This window comes from Phacochoerus africanus, chromosome 9, assembly GCF_016906955.1.
Source record: "Phacochoerus africanus isolate WHEZ1 chromosome 9, ROS_Pafr_v1, whole genome shotgun sequence".
Lineage (NCBI taxonomy): Eukaryota > Metazoa > Chordata > Mammalia > Artiodactyla > Suidae > Phacochoerus > Phacochoerus africanus.
In genome coordinates this window covers 18,379,772-18,398,520 of record NC_062552.1, presented here as the reverse complement: position 1 = coordinate 18,398,520, position 18,749 = coordinate 18,379,772, and the positions used below count along the sequence as shown (strand labels likewise).

The 18,749-nt window shown below is 35.5% G+C and overlaps 2 long non-coding RNA genes across 4 annotated transcripts in view; both read right to left on the bottom strand.

Moving 5' to 3' along the window:
* Positions 1-14,587: 14,587 nt before the first annotated feature.
* Positions 14,588-17,179, bottom strand: LOC125136118 (uncharacterized). The gene is made up of 3 exons (XR_007137119.1): positions 17,039-17,179; positions 16,696-16,852; positions 14,588-15,000 (listed from the first exon to the last, which is right to left on the bottom strand). It is a non-coding gene; the product is annotated as an uncharacterized LOC125136118 (long non-coding RNA).
* Positions 17,180-17,285: 106 nt separating this feature from the next.
* The window catches only part of LOC125136270 (uncharacterized), a 94,836-nt gene continuing 93,372 nt past the window's right edge, over positions 17,286-18,749 (bottom strand). For all 3 annotated transcript variants that reach the window (XR_007137142.1, XR_007137143.1, XR_007137144.1), the window contains one exon: positions 17,286-17,484. This is a non-coding gene — a long non-coding RNA (uncharacterized LOC125136270). The remainder of the gene's footprint in view (positions 17,485-18,749) is intronic.

Genomic DNA, 18,749 nt, shown 5'->3' with positions numbered 1-18,749 from the left:
AAGTTTAGAGAATACTAATTGAAACAATAGGAGTCTGGGGATCTGTTGATATTGGCCCAGAGTATCAGCAAGAACTGTAAAGGGAGTTTTTTAGGCATAAGCAAAGGTATGGTAAGGGAGACATGCCTACATTTCTTATATTTGTATTTGAAGATTCTAATACTGAGATCATGGAAAAACCTCAGTGTTGAAGAAATAATGTAGGCTATCTGGTGATTTGTCCAAGATTGGTTGTAGAACTAATCCTAAGTATCAGCATAAACATCATTTCACACCTCTCTAATTTCTTTTAATTCTGATTCCAAATGAATTACTGGTTGATACTAGGTATAACAAAAAATGAAAGAAAATAAATGATTTATAGAGGATTCTAACGCAGCATAACTCTGCTCCCTAAATGTCCTCTTCTGCTTTCATTTTCTCTTCAAACAAACAAACAATTTGGACAGGGTTTAAAAAGGTAAGAGAGACAGAAAAACAATCCAGATAATTTTTGAGCAGTTTCAAAAGGTTAACAGTATTTTCTCATTGATAGGTTGGCATCTTGCAGATATTTAATTATCATTAACACTAGTCCATAAACAACGTAGCTCTGACCCCCAAGGCTTTACCCATACCCATTTTGTCTAAATGCCAACAAACTAAATGTGCTTTTGACCTCAATATTTTCAGTTATCCTAAATTGAATAATTTTGTGGAGAAGTTAAGAATTTTAACCATTTTATTTGGCACTTGTGTGTGTGTGTGTGCATGTGCATGTATCTATCTATCTATCTGTCTGTCTGTCTGTCTATCATTGTTAAATTGTAGCAAATAAATTAACTTTGTAACCTGAACTGTATTTTGACAAAGACAATCACTTGATGCTAAAACCATTGAGTAAATGATGTTAGGATACTGCATATTCACTGAGTTTAAAAATATCACTCACAAATTATTTATTATAAATTGAATAGATACCTTTACAATGGACAGACCTTGTAGAGCCACCTTAACCAACTGATTAAATTTATCTTCTCCAATAGGAAATATAACTTAAGCCATTTGATGTGAGGCAATAAAATACAAAAAAAAAAAAATATGCAACATCTCCTATGTGGTGTTTTTGCAAAAAAAAAAAAAGTAAATAGAAATATAATCAGGAATAAGAAAACAGTCAAAGAGAGCCAGAGTGTGGGACAATCTACATGAAAATTGGCCTTAAATAATTCATTTCATGTCTCAACACAATGGGATAATATAGGTATAATTAATTTTTTTTTTTAATTTTATGGCTTCTCCCACGGCATATAGAAATTCCTGGGCCAGGAATTGAATTTGAGCCACTGCTGCAACCTACGCCACAGCTGCAACAATACCAGATCCTTTAACCCATCGCACTGGACTGGGGATTGAACCCAAACCTCTGCAGCTACCAAAGCAGCTACAATCAGATTCTTAACCCATGTGCCACAGTGGGAACTCCTAATTAAATTAGTTTTAATGGCATTTATTTTGTGGGTTTGTAGGAAAATGTTCTTATTCTCAAGAAATGAATAATAAAGTATTTAGAGGTGAATTGTCATTATGTCTGCAAATTACTTCCAAATGGTTGACTACTACCATTAACAACAGAGGTATTAAAACATACAGATAGAAGGAAAGCAATAAAGGCAAAATATTCATTATTAGTGAAAATAGTGAAGGGTAGATGAATGTTCATTATGCTATATTTCAGCTTTGCATGTGGTAGGTGCTGAGTGATATCTCCTGTCCAGAGCTGAAAGATTTGAAAACAGACAAGCTGAGGCCAGCTTAGGGAAACTTGTTTCCTTTCAGGGTTTCTCAGGGAGTTGTGTGTGCAATTCATTTATAGCCAGGTGTCTATTAATGGCTTCAGATTGTTTAGAGGGTAAGCAGTCAGTAGATATGGTAGTGAGACATCTGGGAGTGAAATTTGTGGCATATGCGACTATAAAACTATGAATATAAATGTGTGTGGGTGGATAAGAGTGGGAGTATGTATGTATGTATAAGTATATGATGTTTATAGCTGTCGTAAATTTAAAAAGAGCTATTTATAATTAAGAGCTTATTGAATAGTTTTAGATCATCTATACGTGTTCATATTTGTACTCATGCAGGATTTACAAAGGCACGAGGATGATAGGAAAATCAATACCACTCTAGTTGATTATAAGGATCTAGAAAGATTAGCTTGAACATTTTCACAGACTAAATGATAATACAACAAATCAAAAACATTGAGGTCAAATAAAAGGCAACTTTAGTTCCCACACCTTTGTGAACAGTATTGAGATAATTTCTCAGGCACAGCATAGAACTTGCAAACACTTGTTTGCATATTTCACCTCTTTGTGCCATAGGAAGCTCTGGTCCACTTTACCCCAAAGCCTCTCTCTGACCAGCAAAAGAAAAGCCTGTTTTATTTTCCAGTTCGTTTCCTATTTCAATTTATTTTACAAGAAAAAACCTTGATACGACAAAGTACCAGCACAGGAATTAAAATCAACTTGAAATTTCTTTGGATAAAGAAAGAATCATTGCCTTGGCCATCTGTTAAATATATTCAAACAGGTCTGGAAGAATATTGCATCTGCTCTTGTCTTTCCTTATAGCTTTATCAGCTTTAAAGGTCAATTGTGATGGTGTTTATTAAAGAAAAGGACAAGGGAATTTGCCTCACCTTTAAATCTTTCACATATTTTGCATTAAGCTACCTTCTCAAGACATATAACCCATTAGAGTAAATCTGGCTACATTTGTGGATTATAAAGCATGTATAGTTTTTCTTTGTTACAGAAGGATTTGTTTTCTTTTTCATTACTCCAGGGTAAATTAAAGTATGAGTATAGTTGAAAATTGAGGGAAAAAATTAAGTATGTGTATTTTGAATCTGTTTAAATCATTAGATATCAATGATATCTTTCTTAAAATATCAGTTAACCAAATAAATACTTCAGAATTTTGCAGATATTATATATCACTCAATCAAGTGCAATAACAAACATATAAAATGAACAAATTGATTTTTCTTATATATCATTTTTATTAAAAATGAATATACATCCTAATTAAAATTACCCTTCAAAGTGGAAAAATGAATCATTTTAATAAGGGTACTATGTCGCAGGCTCAATACTAGATGCTTTTCTCAGTAAATTACCTCTAACCCGAAAGAAATCTCTAATGTTTAGGTACGTAGTTTGGGTGATATAGAGCATTTCTGGAAGTTACTTGGGGGAGGGAAGGTGGATACACTGGCAAAGGAGACTAAGAAGCAATGCCCAGAGCTGTAGGAAAGCCTCCAGGAGAAAGTGGCATAGTGAGAGTGAAAAACAAAGAGAGCCTTCCAGAAGTTAAGAATGCCAACTGGGTCAAATGCTGCTAAGAGAATAAGATGATCTTGGCATAGATCCGCTGGATTTTCTCTCATAAAAGCCACAGGTGGCCAATTTGGAGGAATGGTGAGGAAAAGAGCCAGACTAGAGTTGCTTGAGGAATGAGGAGACAAGAGTTGGTTTCAGTATTAAGAACTTCCTATCTTCAGAACTGTCTGACAATGGAATGGACTGCAGTTTCCAAGTCAACAGAAATGCTTAAGGCAGGTCTTCAATTTTCAAGGATGTTATAACATGATTTTACTCTCCTGTGGGGAGGTGAGAGAGAAGATGCTATATTTAATACCTCAACTTTTTAGTGAAACACACACTTTATGTGAACTAGAGAAGACTTAAGGAATTATATTTTTATACTTTTCAACAAAGAACTTGTACTTTAAATACCAAATCAACAGTTACAGACTAAGATTGAGATACACAGATTCAGAAAACTTCCTATGAGAAATTATAACAGAAACATAATCCCATCAAAATTATTTGGAAAAATAATATTTGATTGACATGAGATATCCTTCCAAATATAGTATGAATAATAATACCTTAAATCTAAAGGAAATAAAAGTAAGGAGAATGAAACAAACAGGAAAAGCCTTTGGCTTGAAGAAATTAAGACATAGTAGTATATAAATACAGTATTTGGAATTAGAAAATTAAACATGTCTGTATAAACAAAACATATTACGGGTCAAAGTTGGATAGCAAAGGTGTTAAGGTCATTCTGAACAACAGCACATTTCACAATAGGAGAGATGCTATATGAAACCAAAATATTTAGAATCCCTTGTCCAAGGTTCCCCATGTCAAAGATGACTCCTGTTGCTAATAGGTACAAGATTGCAGGATTCACTCCAAGAGTACTTCGTGAATATCTACTATGCCCATAACATTTTTCTGGGTACTAAGGAAATAGTGAATAAATAGACAAAAGTCTCTGACTTAATAGAGCCAGTGTACTAATGCAAGAGACCAACAATGCCAAATTATTCAATAAGATGTAGAGTATGCTAGAGGATGATAAGCGCCAAGGAGGAAAAAAAGTAAAAATAAATGGGTTGTGCAGTGTCAGGGGATAGGACCAACCCTTCTCTCTTTGTAAATAATTTCAGTGCCAAGAAATTCCATGTATTAATGCAGAATAGACAGCTTTAGCCAGCAGTGTTTGTATTAGTCCTTCTGCAAACTTTTCCAATTAGAATAAATTTCTTACAGATGTGCACATTACGGAGGCCCAGCCTGAGTCTCCTCTTCAATCCCATACTTTGAACTACTTCACTATCCCTAATATCTTCCCATAAAGAAATTTTGAAGCTTCTGCTGAAGTGTGTATGAAAAGTAAAAAAATACAATGAAAATGTTGCTTAGTGAGCATGTATTTGGAACAAAGAGACCTGAGCATATTAATAAGTATTTAGTATATTGCCTGAGTAGATCAAGCTAAGATACCCAGATATACTCATTTCACTATGGAAAAAGTCTTGTCAGTGACACCAGAATAAGAATACTCTTGCTTTAGATTTTCTGTAACGGAGTCCTCAGATGGGGACTATCACCAATTCATTTTGAGAGTTTTTCCCTGGCTTACATCAGGCTAACCATCCCTGTTTGCATCAACAGTTTATTTACTTATTTACACACAAGCAATAACTTTGCTAAAGCTATTATGATGTCTCACTGATTCAGAACTCTTGGCTCAAATTGACTGTGCTTTACTCTTACATTTTAATTGAAGGTAAATTGTTTTCTGCTTTTTGGTTTCTTGGGGAACTGGGTGATCCTCATGTGTAGCTTTACCATACATGTATAATATTCATGTACAGTAAAGCTAATAATCGTAGGTTGCTCTGAGGTCTTTAAGAAGTACTTCCCCTGATGCCCAAGGATAAACGATATGAGTTTCTAGCCCATTGATTTGGGAAGCTCATTCTCCTACCAAGTCCTCTTAAGAAGTAACTACTATGAACTCTCAAAGTCCATGGTGGTCACTTGTCACTTTAGTCTCCTAATCTGTGAAAACATCTCTTTTCGAACCCTCGTAGATTAATTTTTCTATATTTCTGCCACTTGCTCTGTCAGAAATTGCTTTACCCCAGGGATGGACTTAACTAGAACCTTAACTCCCCAAAGCACAGCTTCCACGAAACTATCTATCTATAAGACTGTTTTAAAGGTGGCTAGGGAATAACAACAGTAAAATAGAGGGAGTGATTATAACTGTTGGAGTGTGTTTTTCAGGTCTAGCTGGGGCAAGAGGCAATCCTCCTAGGCACCACTTCAAATCTCCCTCCCTCCTTTCCTGCCTAAATTGATTGACATGAGACTATCCATTTCCCTCAGGGGGAGTTACCTCAAAACAAAGAGTTTGGAGATGGCTATCTAATAGAAACACACATGTATTTTCAGATGTCTACCCCATTCTCTCTTCAGTTACACCACACACATGATGCCAGCGCTTCCATACATTTGGTGCTATGCTAAGTCCCATAGAGTTTCTTTTGCCATTTTTCTCCAAGATGAGATTTTAAAAGTTCAAGTCATCAGGATTTTTATGTACTATACTTTCCTTCCAATTCTGTCACATAATTCTTCAGAACAGAGAGCATTTAAATATAAATTTATTCTTTAGCCTCCAGTGTTGTCACTTTTTTACAGTCAGTAGACAGCCAGGTTGCTCTGACCCTTTCTTGTCAATCTAAAAGTGTTGCTTGGGGTCAGCCCTATTCTAGCAAGAAGTCTATCCCCTGTCTATGACCTTTCCCCATCTCTCACTGTCTCAAGATTCACCTCCATGGCTCTAAAAATAAAATTTATTTAAAGGGAGTCAAAAGTTATTAGGAAAACCATGGACAGCGGAAATGCCCCTATGTTTCAAGTACCACTATCAAAAATACATGGGTTGCATGCCTGCAAGATAGAATATAATTTAATCTTTCTTTAAAAGGCAAGGAAAATATTTTAATATCATTATACTTTACTGGTGGAAACATTGTGATTCCCTGAAATGTTACATAATGTTTTGTGTAAAATAGGAAATTTACCAGAAAAGTACTATGGTCAATTCGGAGGCTACGTACTCATAGGTTCTTCTAATTCTAATTTGTCCTTTCCTGGTAGTCAGCAAGATCCTAATGCTTTGCTTGACTACTCAAAGAGGTGATTTCTTTTTGTAAATTAAATCAATTTCCATTTGTTCTTGGTCTAGGAAATTTTATTTTCTCTTGTCTTTATTCAATTTTCAATTCATTCTTCCCAGAGTATAAATCAATGCCTTCCTTTGATTTCGTGGCAGGTATTCCTATTTCTTCTGCATTATAGCAGAGCTGGGGTGGGGAAATCATTATATTAAACATTATTCCAACCTTTGAAGCTTCAGTGGTGCAGAGTAATCAATATCAGGACATTTCTAACTCCGTGGACAATATCAAGACCTTAGTATTCAAGTAGATGAATGCTTTAGAAGCAATAGAGATCCTTACTTAGGTTTACTATTTCAGCATAGTACATAGGGAAGATGTAAAATAAATGGAGAAGAAAAATAATTATTCATATCTTAACTCTCAGAAAAACTTAGGCCATAGGGATGATTTTTTAAAGATTCTACTCTTCTTTTCCTGCCCAGGTCCACCGGCCTTGGTTAAGATTTGGAATTGGTACTATACTAGTTTGCTAAAGCTTCCATCACAAAGTACCGGATAGGGTGGCTTCAACCATAGAAATTTGTTTTCTCACAATTCTGAAGGCTAGAAGTCCAAAGACCAACGTATAGTCAGGGTTACTTTGGAGCCCTCTCTCGTTGGCTTAGAAATAACCATTTTCTCCTCCCTGCGTCTTTATAAGGTCTCTCCCCTCTGTGTATCTGTTTCCTAATTTCCTTGTCTTATAGAGACACTAGTCATATTGGATTGGAACTCACCCTAGAGACCTCATTTAATTTAATTACCGCTGTAAATATTCTAACTCCAAATCTATCTCCAATAGAGTCACATTCTGAGATATTGGGAGTTCATACTTCAGCCTATGAATGTGGAGGAAGGGGTGCAATTCAGCCAATAACAGGTACAATGATCCCTAGGGAACATTCACTGTGGCCTGGCAGAGATGATAGAGACATTTTGCCAGGAAACCAAACACTGAAATGAATTTCACATTTATCTTCTGGACATGTACTGATCAAAGGTAAACACAGAAAATAGAAATGCATGCTTATAACCATGTATATCAAGACACTGGTGAACAAATGAAAATTTTAGTTGATTTTGTTTGTTTGTTTTGTCTTTTTAGAGCTGGATCTGTGGCATACAGAGGTTTCCAGCCTAGGGGTCAAATTGGAGCTGAGGCTGCTGGTCTACACCACAGCACACAGCAACATGGGGTCTGAGCTTTATCTGCAACCCACACCACAGCTCACCAGATCCTTAACCCACTGAGGAAGGCCAGGAATCAAAACTGTGTCCTCATGGATGGTAGATTCATTTCTGCTAAGCCATGATGGGAACTCTTGAAAATTTTAGTTTTAAACTATTCCCCTTATATGGTCTACAAATGGTTTAGCCTTCTCTCTATCCCCCTCCTCTCTCACACACTCACACTCCCCTAGAACTATTTGTATGGACATTATGAACACATGGTCTTGAAATTTGTTCTGTTATTTTTTTAAAAAAACGGTTCATTTTTACTAATTCAGTCAATATCCTATCAATTCCAAGTATTCTCTTATTATTATTTCATTTATAATTTAACCCTCATGGTGCATAAATAAATTTTCATTCCTCTTCAAATTATTTAATCAATGCAAAAATAGTGGATTAAAAAGTACAAAATTTGTTTAAAATTATTACTCAGCATCAAACAGAGCTAATGACTAAATAGGATTTTAAAATCATAGTTCACTTATACCAGTTAATACCTTCATAGAGTACTTAAAAAGAAAACAAAAAAACTAGAGTGATGACTTTTTGTCAGTCCTGTTATAAATTTACAAGTTTAATCCAGGTGACATGGAGTAGCGATGAGAAGGAACAGAAAGCTAAGATGTTTGTCAGTAGTTTGAAAGCCACTTTAAAAGTCCTCTGAAATAAATTTGTAAGTACAGTTTTTTTTTTGTTGTTGTTGTTGTTGTTTTTGTTTTTTTTTGTCTTTTTGCTATTTCTTGGGCCGCTCCCACGGCATATGGAGGTTCCCAGGCTAGGGGCCGAATCGGAGCTGTAGCCACTGGCCTACACCAGAGCCACAGCAACGCGGGATCCGAGCCGCGTCTGCAAGCTACACCACAGCTCACGGCAATGGCGGATCGTTAACCCACTGAGCAAGGGCAGAGACCGAACCCGCAACCTCATGGTTCCTAGTCGGATTCGTTAACCACTGTGCCACGACAGGAACTCCTATAAGTACAGTTTTTAACTGAGACCCTCTTAAAGAATGGCACTAAAGCACTTTACATTCAATGCAGTGAAATTAGTAGAAAGTGTAGCAATACAAAGAATAATTGCCAAACTCTAATCTATTTAAGTGGAAAGTATATTACATGTTTACATAATATCACATATCCACATTTACGAACATCTAGTGATCACTTAATGTTCAATAATTTAATTGACTGTCAATCCACTTAGTGACAGACTGACTTATATTTAGCATTACTCAAAAGTATAGATGACTGATATTTTCACTTTTTATTGGCAATTTCAGGTGTCTTTAAACTCAACTTTTATTTTTTTTTTTAGCTTACTTCTTCAGTTGCCCTTGATTTTCTTTGCACTTGGTTCAGATACTTCTTTGCACACTTCAGATACTAAAAATGCCGAGAAACAACTATTGTCTAAGGAAACATAAACTATTGTCTAAGGAAATCTCCAAGGTGTTTGATCCTATGGCTTTACCAAAACATGAAAGACAAGGACAATTGTGGCTTAATTCATTTCAATCATGGAGCATACTCTTTATATAGGAGCTGATATTTGAAACAAATAGTAATCAAAAACTTTCTTGTGAAGCATGCTTCTAAGATGCCAGGATATCTTAAAAAGAAGATAATTACAATAGAACTTTTCATTTAGATGACGGACAGTGTCAAACTGGAAAGGACAGAAAGTAAATAGAATAAACCAAATGGTTCTAAGCTTCTAAGTTTGCACAGCTCAATTATTAGACCTGCTTCTATGAAATAAACATGTCAGATCAAGACATTTGTTTTATCCAATTTATGCAGATGAGCACCTGTTAAACTAATAACAGTTTTACAGTGCAGATTCTTACAAATTTAAAGTCTTTAATTTAAAGTCTTTTTAAAAGTGTTACTTTTCAATATTACATTAAAGTCATATATATATATACACACACACACATACAGGTATATATCTTTATATATAAAATACATTTATCACATATAAAGATATATACACATGAGTATAGATCTCTACATATATATTATAGTTATAATATATAAATGAATATATCCATATATACATGCATTAATACTCCAAAGCAATTTATAGTCTTGACACATGTAACAAACCACAACTAACAGAGCTTATATGAAATGCAAAGGATCACCTAACCTCTCCTTTTAAGTGGTCTACTTTTGAAAAAGATATAGTACTTGCTGAAAATGTACTTTTCCTATAACCATAACAGTATCCAGAATATTGTTTTATATATATATATATACACACACTAGATAGATACAATATATACCTGTTTATTTAATTTGAACAGATATAAATTTTGTAAAATGATAGAAGATACAGTATATGAGTTTTTTTAAAAAAATATTTCTGATAGAAAATCTTTGGATGAGGACCAAAGAAACAAGAAATGGCTTCATCTTTTATTTTATACAAATGAATGGAATTGAGTTAAGCTTTTTTGTACTTTTTAATAGCAATAAAGATGACTCACTGACATCTGTACCATTTTTAATTTTCTCATAAAAAAGTTAAAACGTGAAGGAGTATGCAATTATTTAACATAATGTATAAGATGTTGTTCAAGGTATTAAAAAACAAAACGTAAAATTATGAAAGAAAACCAAGCAATTATAATATACAATATAAACCATTCCTTTAAAAAATAAGAGCTGTGCTATCTAACAAATGAGCTTTGAATTTACTAAAAAATAGACATTATCAGGTCTTTTACAATTGTAATGCCAATAAATGATATTCCATTATTTTAATCTCTGCATCACATTCCAGAAACATGATTCAATAGTTAAAAAGGTAATTTTAAAATAAAGAACATTCTTGAATTTCTTCACCATATAAACAACATCTAAAGTTTCTTTCCCCATTTCTTCTGTTTCCCTCACAAACCATGACTGCCTTGTGGTCTATTTATTGAGTAGAAGTACACTCTCTCTTTCATGACCTGCCCTGGAAAATAAAATTCATAGACTTTTCTTAAGGCCACAGGTGCAGGGCATATGGAAGTTCCCAGGCTAGGGGCTGAATCCGAGTTTAGCTGCCGGGCCCACGCCACAGCCACAGCCACAGCAACGTGGGATCCAAGCAGTGTATGTAACCTACACCATAGCTCATGGCAGCACCAGTTTCTTGACCCTCTGAGCAAAGCTAGGGATCAAACCTGCACCCTCATGGATACTAGTCAGATTTGTTTCTGCTGCACCACAACTGGAACTCCCCAAATCATGCACTTTTTAATCTGTATTTCTCACAAGCATCTGCCCATCTATGCACATGACTCTTTTTTTCTTTCAACCTCTGTTTCTCTCTTCTCCCCTTTAGGTAGGCTCAGGAAATGAAAATGAGGATGTATGGCCTGGAAGGAAGGGAAATGGGGTGCAGTAATGTAGCACATGAGTTGGAATCTGAAAATGTCTGCCCTTGCTGGGGGTACTGCTTTTAAAACACAAAACAACAATAAAAATAAACAAAACGATAAGCTGTATCTATTTTGAGAATCTAGTTTAAGAAATTTTCTTCTAGCAATAACACCTGTCTTCAGGTTAATCAAACTGATTAAGGAAAAGAAACAAATCAGGCCATCCTTTCTTTACTATGACTATTCCTTCAGAGTCCAGGCAACAGTTTGACCCATTCACCTGGTTGATTTATTTTATCAGAAAACTTCTCAAAGCAAAGTATGGGACTTTTCAGAGTAAGATTGTTATTTTACTTAGTGAACAAGCTTGAATATATTTTTACTCCCAACTGTATTTAGCCATCTTAGGTAAGGAAGATAAACAATTTTATTCTTAAGTCTCTGAAAACAAATAGATTATGACTTGGGTGTGAAGTCTTTGCTAGAGGTGTTCTTAAATTTCTAAAATTCTTTGTTTATATTCAATATGTATGATTAGTGATTATTTGATTAGGATTATAGTGTTACTGTATTATATTTGAAATGTCAGGTCATAATTTAAAAATCCTGTCCTGTTTTGGTTGATCATCTGAAAGATTTGAGGACATTTCTGGTGTCCAAATACACAGAATTTTGCAACAACCAAAATTTAAGTGGCATTGCAGGTTGCATAAAGAATGTGAGGAATCACTTATTGGAAACTTGATATCGGAATTTCAACTGATGGTTAAAATTAACATGAACTTAACAGATTCATTTTTAGAATAAGGTTATTTTAAAAGTTATTAGAAAAAACTTTTTAAAATCAAGACAACTAGTAGCCTATGGTTCCATTAACTCTCGAATCTAAGTGGACAAATGATATTTTTCAACCAGACACACCCATCTGTGCTCAAGCTGTCTGTAAGATAATAAAGAAAATATATAAATTGAAAAGGGATTGATGTAATTCAGAGTTTGGCTTCTATTACAAGTGGTGATAATCAAATGATATTCATAATTGTTTAACAATCCTAGGTACTTAGAATAAATATTTGGTAGTTTAAAGAGACAAAAGCATTGATCAGAATTTCACTCCTTTGCCTTCCATCATTCTATGACTTCCCTATCTCACTCTCCCAAGTCAAAGAATTTTTAGTAAGTCTTCAGATTTGTGCAATTAATTTGATATCAGATGAATAGAGAATAACATTTATTCCAAAGTGGATGGGGATAAATTAAAAACAGAAAGATTGGAGTTCTCTTGTGGCACAGCGGGTTAAGGATCCAGTGTTACCACTGCTGTGGCTGGATCTCCTGGCTTGGGAACTTCCACATGCCACAGGCCCAGCTGAGAACAAACCAAAAACAATAGCAACAAAGAAAAAATGGAAAGATTAACTTGATCTGGTAATATAACATATGTATTCTTTCTTCTTAATTAAAGACAAATGTTGGGTTGGAATTTAAGAATCCATATATTATGGGTGAATGTGATGCTTATAGACAAATTATTCTGATTTAATTTTTTACCTGCCTCTTTTTTAAAAATAAACAAATTATGCAGATCAGGACACAGGAGACAAACAAAAAACAGAACTGCTTTGTTTTGGATACTGTGTTCGTTCACCACAGAGTGAGAGTTGAGGTTATTGAAAGAAAATATATTCCAAACATAATACGTGACATAATATTGTTAGGATGTAACATTGAGAGCTACTGTGATGAAAACAGGGCTTCCCATCATGCTGTACTCTTGTCAAGAGAATCAGAAGAGGACTATTAAGCACTGTTTTCCATTTCAATAAGAATTTCAGATTAATTTAGGACAGAGTCAGTTGGAGTTTCACCATTGCTAATCATGATGAAGTGCTGAGTCTGCAGCAAGAAATGATGTAGGATACTCTTCTACACATTGGTGTATCCATATTAAGGAGAATAATAATTAAAGTCTGATATCCAAAACACAAATCTTCCTTGAATATTGGTTTGATTATGCTAATAATCATCATAACATTATTCCTGTCTACATGGTCTTCATTATTCAAAATGTCAGTTAAAGTTAGAGTTACTGGAATTTGCAAAGCACCTAAGAGCGAGGAAAGGGATACCATTCAACACGTTGCCACTTTATAAATCAGTAATCTCTATATTAGGATTATGTCATAAAAGGGGTGGTCCAAAACCACATTATGAAGCATAAATTATCTGTCGATGGCTTCCTCTTATCCTCTCTCCTTTAATTTTGGTGCATATTTTGATTTCATCTACTAGACCTACAGATAACCAATGAGTCTGGTATCAATTCCTCGTAATAAATAGCAGCAACAGAATCCCTTTTAAGGTCAAGCCTTCCCTGCAGTGTCACTTTTCCTGAGAGAAGGTTATCTCATCTCTATAGTGAGGCACAGCAATCTGAACAAATGAAAGGTTTTCTCATAGTGTAAGGGAGATTTCACGAAATTACATTATCTTGGCCACTGTAAACTCTAGCTAGGTTATGAGCAAGACAAATAAATAACACTAAATGATTCTCCCTAAAGAGCTAATTTACACTAGGTAAAATCACATCAGACTTATTTCCTTTTTTTTTTCCCAAACAACTTACACTTTCATCTGTTTTTCAACTTCACTTACCCCAAATGCAAATCAAGTCAAATCAAAACATTTGCTTGCAGGAAGCCAGAAACATATGTCAGTTCGTGGTCTCTGTGTACACTCTTTGTTAGGATTTGTGCTACCCAAGAACCTCAACATGCATTTTAAATTCAGTGCCCTTTTGGTCAATTATATCCCCAAAAGTTTGTCATAATGAACTAAAATCAAACAAAGTGATTTCTCCTCTGAGGAGACACCAATCAAGCTGGGAATATTGGTGATTTGGGCCACTCTTTAAAGTCCAGAGAGTGCTCTGGTTTCAGCATTAGGCACTAATTCAGTTTGTTTGACTGTTAGAGTTGATCCTTCAGGCATAAAAGGATGTTTAGTCATCAAACAAACAGGATTACTCTATCTTGGACTTCTGCCATTGGAAACCATTAGTAGGGTGTGGAGTGGGAGGAGGGAGCAGCCATACAGAGGAGAAAGTCAGGTTTACTATCCTTCAAAGACCCATCCATTGCAATGAAATAGACTTAAGCCTGGCAGTAGACTTTGAACACTACCCCTTCCCTTTGTCCCCTGGCCATTCCAGGCAATGTGAACTCTATAGAATGAGAAGGGGCCATACAGGTGTTCTATGCAACTTCCTCCCCAGCACAGAAAACTTTTTTCTAAAATTTTTATGAAAAATCGTTGTCACAGACTCAAGTTAAAAAATAAAAATCTTATATTGAGGGAAAACTTACTTCTTTGGTATTTTTTACCTCTTGGAGGCAGTTTGCCCACTGGAGCAACAAAGACCAATAAATCAAATCCCAATTTCTTTTTGACATATTTGGCAGATGGTGGAGTAAAATGACATCTTCTACGTTTGCCTTTTCTAAGATGAACATGAATGGCTTTGTTGCTTGCAATTATTCTACATGAGCCAAATAGCTTAATTTCGCGTATCTGTGGGACAGTGTGTATTCAAAAATCCTTTGTCCTGGAGAGATATTGTCAAATCTGATGATTTACAAGGTCCTTGAGGGGATTGTGGGAGGGTTTAAACCATGCTTACCGGTTTCAACATTAAGTGCTTCTACACGATTTCCTGTTCTCTTTAATACCCATAACCACCTTATTAAAGATGACTCCTTCTCCAAACTCTATCAGCCAAAAAAGAAGTTAAGATGTTTTCAGTAACAGTGTCTATAAAAGAAAGCTACCAAAATAGGTAATCAGTGAATAATTCAAGTACTGAAATCCCCGATGCAGTTCCATTGCCCAACACTTTACAATCCTCGCTCTGGCCCCTTAGTATGTTTTTACTTTCATTTTAATACATCTTGATAGCAGTTGTACTCCAAAGCCCTCTTGAAGTGATAATTATAAGGTTTTTCAGACTTTAAATTAGAATCCATGCAGAGAGGTACCAACTATGGATGTGCAGCATGTTTGTTACTAGGTATGAATTTGTAGAAATGGCAGTAGCAAGGCTGTGCTGTTATATCATTAAATTGCATAATTAAAACTTTTTCCTCCATACACACACCCCATTCTCTTTATGGTTAATGATCATAACAGTGCATTTAGATACAGGCAAGGATATTGTTAGATAATGCCTGAAATTGCAAGTGGCTTTATCAGCCACCTGAGGTGAAGCATAATTGTCCTGTTTCTGAGCAGTATCAGATAGCAGTCAACTTTACTGGATGTTATTACTTAAGTATTTTAATTTTTCATTAGGTAAGAAATTAAATTCCATCTCTCCAAAAGAGAGGTCTCTTGTGGGCGGATATATCTGGGCAAGGATGCTGTTGCCATGTCAAGGAGACCTGGGTGCTTTGTTGGAAAAGGCAAAGAAGGAATACATTTCCTTCACATTTAGAAGGAATACATTTTCCCTTTCTCTTGACACACAGAGAAGTTTCTAGGTCCACATCTTCTAAAGAGGGCAAAGTTCTCTCCTTAGTTCTTTGAGGATGTAGCAATGACAAAGAACTTGTGGAGAATTTGTAAAGCTGTTGTTTTAAGTTTAATAGCAGAGAACCATCTTCATGCACTGGAAGGCAGAAGACATGAAGCATCTGACATCACCATAAGTCATGAAGAGAAAAAGATGCTTCTGGACCAGCATTTTTACTGCTGTTGCCGATATGAGCAACCATCCCTGAACATGTGACCTGCGCTAGGAAGGTAGAGTGTGTATCTGCTGTAAGAGACTCAAGACTGCAAGGGACCTGGCTGTGTCCCTTGCAATCAAATCTATCCTGGAGTAAGAACCAACTGCTCATTTAAGGACATGTCATTACATGAAATGTGCATTAAATTTCCCTGCACCACTGGCACTTTATAAGCATTTCTCTCTCTCTCTCTCTCTCTCTCTCTCTCTCTCTCTCTCTCTCTTTTTAGGGTCACATCTGCAACATATGGAAGTTCCCAGTCTAGAGATCCAATTGGAGCTGTAGCTGCCAGCCTACGCCAGTCATGGCAATGCCAGATCCTAGGGGCATCTGCAACCTACACCACAGCTCAGAGCAACACCAGATCCTTCACCCATGAGTGAGGCCAGGGATTGAACCCTCATCCTCATGGATACTAGTCAGGTTCTTTACCTGCTGAGCCACAACAGAGAACTCCTATAAGCATTTTCTTTTCTTAAAAGGCATGGCAGAAGCTCAGTGTTGTGGTGGTGATGTCTTTTTGATTTGTTTTGTTTTTCATTTTATTTTTATTTCTTATACGTCAAAGAATTACTTTCATTAAATTTCACTTTGGCTCACTGTCCTCAAGAAAAGGCCAGAGTCCTCAGAATTTATAAGAGCTTTCATAATCTCATTACATGCTCACATCCCAGTCTTATCTCCATCCGTTCTCCATGCCTACACCCCTAACCACCACCATGCAGTGTGCATACCTGCAGTTCCTAGAATGGCCTTGACTTTCTCTCCTCAGAACCTTTTCAGGTTTTGCGCCAAAGCTTAGAAGATACGTCCCATCACCACTCTTTTCCTTTGCCCTCTTTGATTGGCTTCTTCCATCATAGGGACTTAGTTGCCTGTATTTCTACTAGGCTGTGAACATCATAAGGGCAGGGACAGTGTGTCATTCACCATTTCTCCCTTAACACCAATCCCTAATTGTATATGCAACCAATGGGTGTTAAATAAATGGATTACAGGGCATCATAAGACATTATAACCATAATCATGAAACATGAAAAGAAGAAGTCATAGAAAACTTAACATCACATTTATTACCAAGAAGTGTCAAAATCCCTTAATCCAATCCTTCTGCATGTAGATGCATGGGAGAAATTTTTTCCAGTTGTCAGTTCCAGAAAATACTTGAAGACTGAGAAAACTGGTTTTCTTTTTCCTTTATTTCCCTCTTTCTTTCATTCTTTTTCTTTTCTTTTCTTTTCTTTCTTTCTTTCTTTCTTTCTTTCTTTCTTTCTTTCTTTCTTTCTTTCTTTCTTTCTTTCTGAATTAATTTATTTATATGCAATAACTTAATATGTTTATTTCTTTTTCTGGCTTCAAAGAATAGGTACAAATTGGAGGCTGTGATGGTCCAGTAACATAATCCCTGGGCGTATCATATTTTACTTTTATCCTCATTTTCCCACCTTTTTGATCCTGAATATTTTTTCAGAATGTTTCTGGCATAACCTTTTCCATACCCATTTTTATTTGATATTTTTTTCCTGTAGAATGAGACAAAGCATAAATTACTACATTAATTTATTTTCATTTTCAAAGTGCTCTTGGAAATTAGGCCCTGTATGTTTTCCCAATTATGCTACAAAAATTAAAAATTATTCTATAAGAATTCCTCTTTCCATGTAAATAAAGGCAGTGACAGAAAACAAATTTTCCTGAGTTATATAAAAGGCCACTGTAGTCACCTGAGCTAACTAAGCAGTTTCTCAAGTTAATACTGGAAACTTTTTTACATTTAAAAATATACTTTGTGGAGTTCCTGTTTGGTGCAGCAGAAGTGAATCAGACTAGTATCCATGAGGATACAGGTTCAATCCCTGGCCTCTCTCAGTTGTTTGGGGATCCAGTGTTGTCATGAGCTGTGGTGTAGACCAGCAGCTGTAGCTCAGATTCCAGCTCTAGCCTGGAAACCTCAATATGCCCCAGGTGTTCCCTAGAAAGCTAAATAAATAAGTAATTTCTGCCTTAAATAACCAAATATTAGACTAAAAACTCAGATTGAGTTTTTTTGGTGTTACATGTTATTCTCAGAGAAGTTCTAAGTGATGGATTTGGGCTGATAGCAATTGTTTTCCTAAAGAGGTGTCAAATGGCCCTATAATCATTATTTCTAACTCTATTATATAGCTAATTTTGTTAATTGATTTGAGTCCAGGTTTCAGTCTAATGTAAGCTTGGAAATGTCCCGTTGTTAACCACGTTACTCACTTTCAAAGAGCTCAGAGGAGATAAACCTGAAACAAGCATGGCTGGAGGGCCATCTTTGGATACATTTTGTAGCCTGTGATTTTATACAGATATTATGAGGATCCAATGGAAAGAGAATGGAAGCAAAATCATGTAGCATACTATTTTTAGGCTAATTTTATTTTTTCAAAGCCTCCCTTTAAAAAGGTATGAATTTTAATTGTGCATCTTCCATTCTCATATTTTGGACATCAGCCCTTGAATAGGGAGAGACAGGGATCATTTCATGGCTAGTGAAATGACCTTATACTTCTCTAAATTCTCAAAAATGCACACTTATTTTTTATTAAAAAAAAAAAACATTTAAGCAAGCCAAAGGTCCTAACAACAAATATTAAATCTTGATTGGCTATATCTAGTCCTTCTAAGGGTATGAACCAACAATACTGACATGTCTTATGAGAACTGATTTAAAAAGTAATGCCATGGTTAGTTTTGTTTGTTCTTTGTTTTGAGCCTCTACAGATAATTGAATTTCTATGTATAAAATGTTGATTTGCCA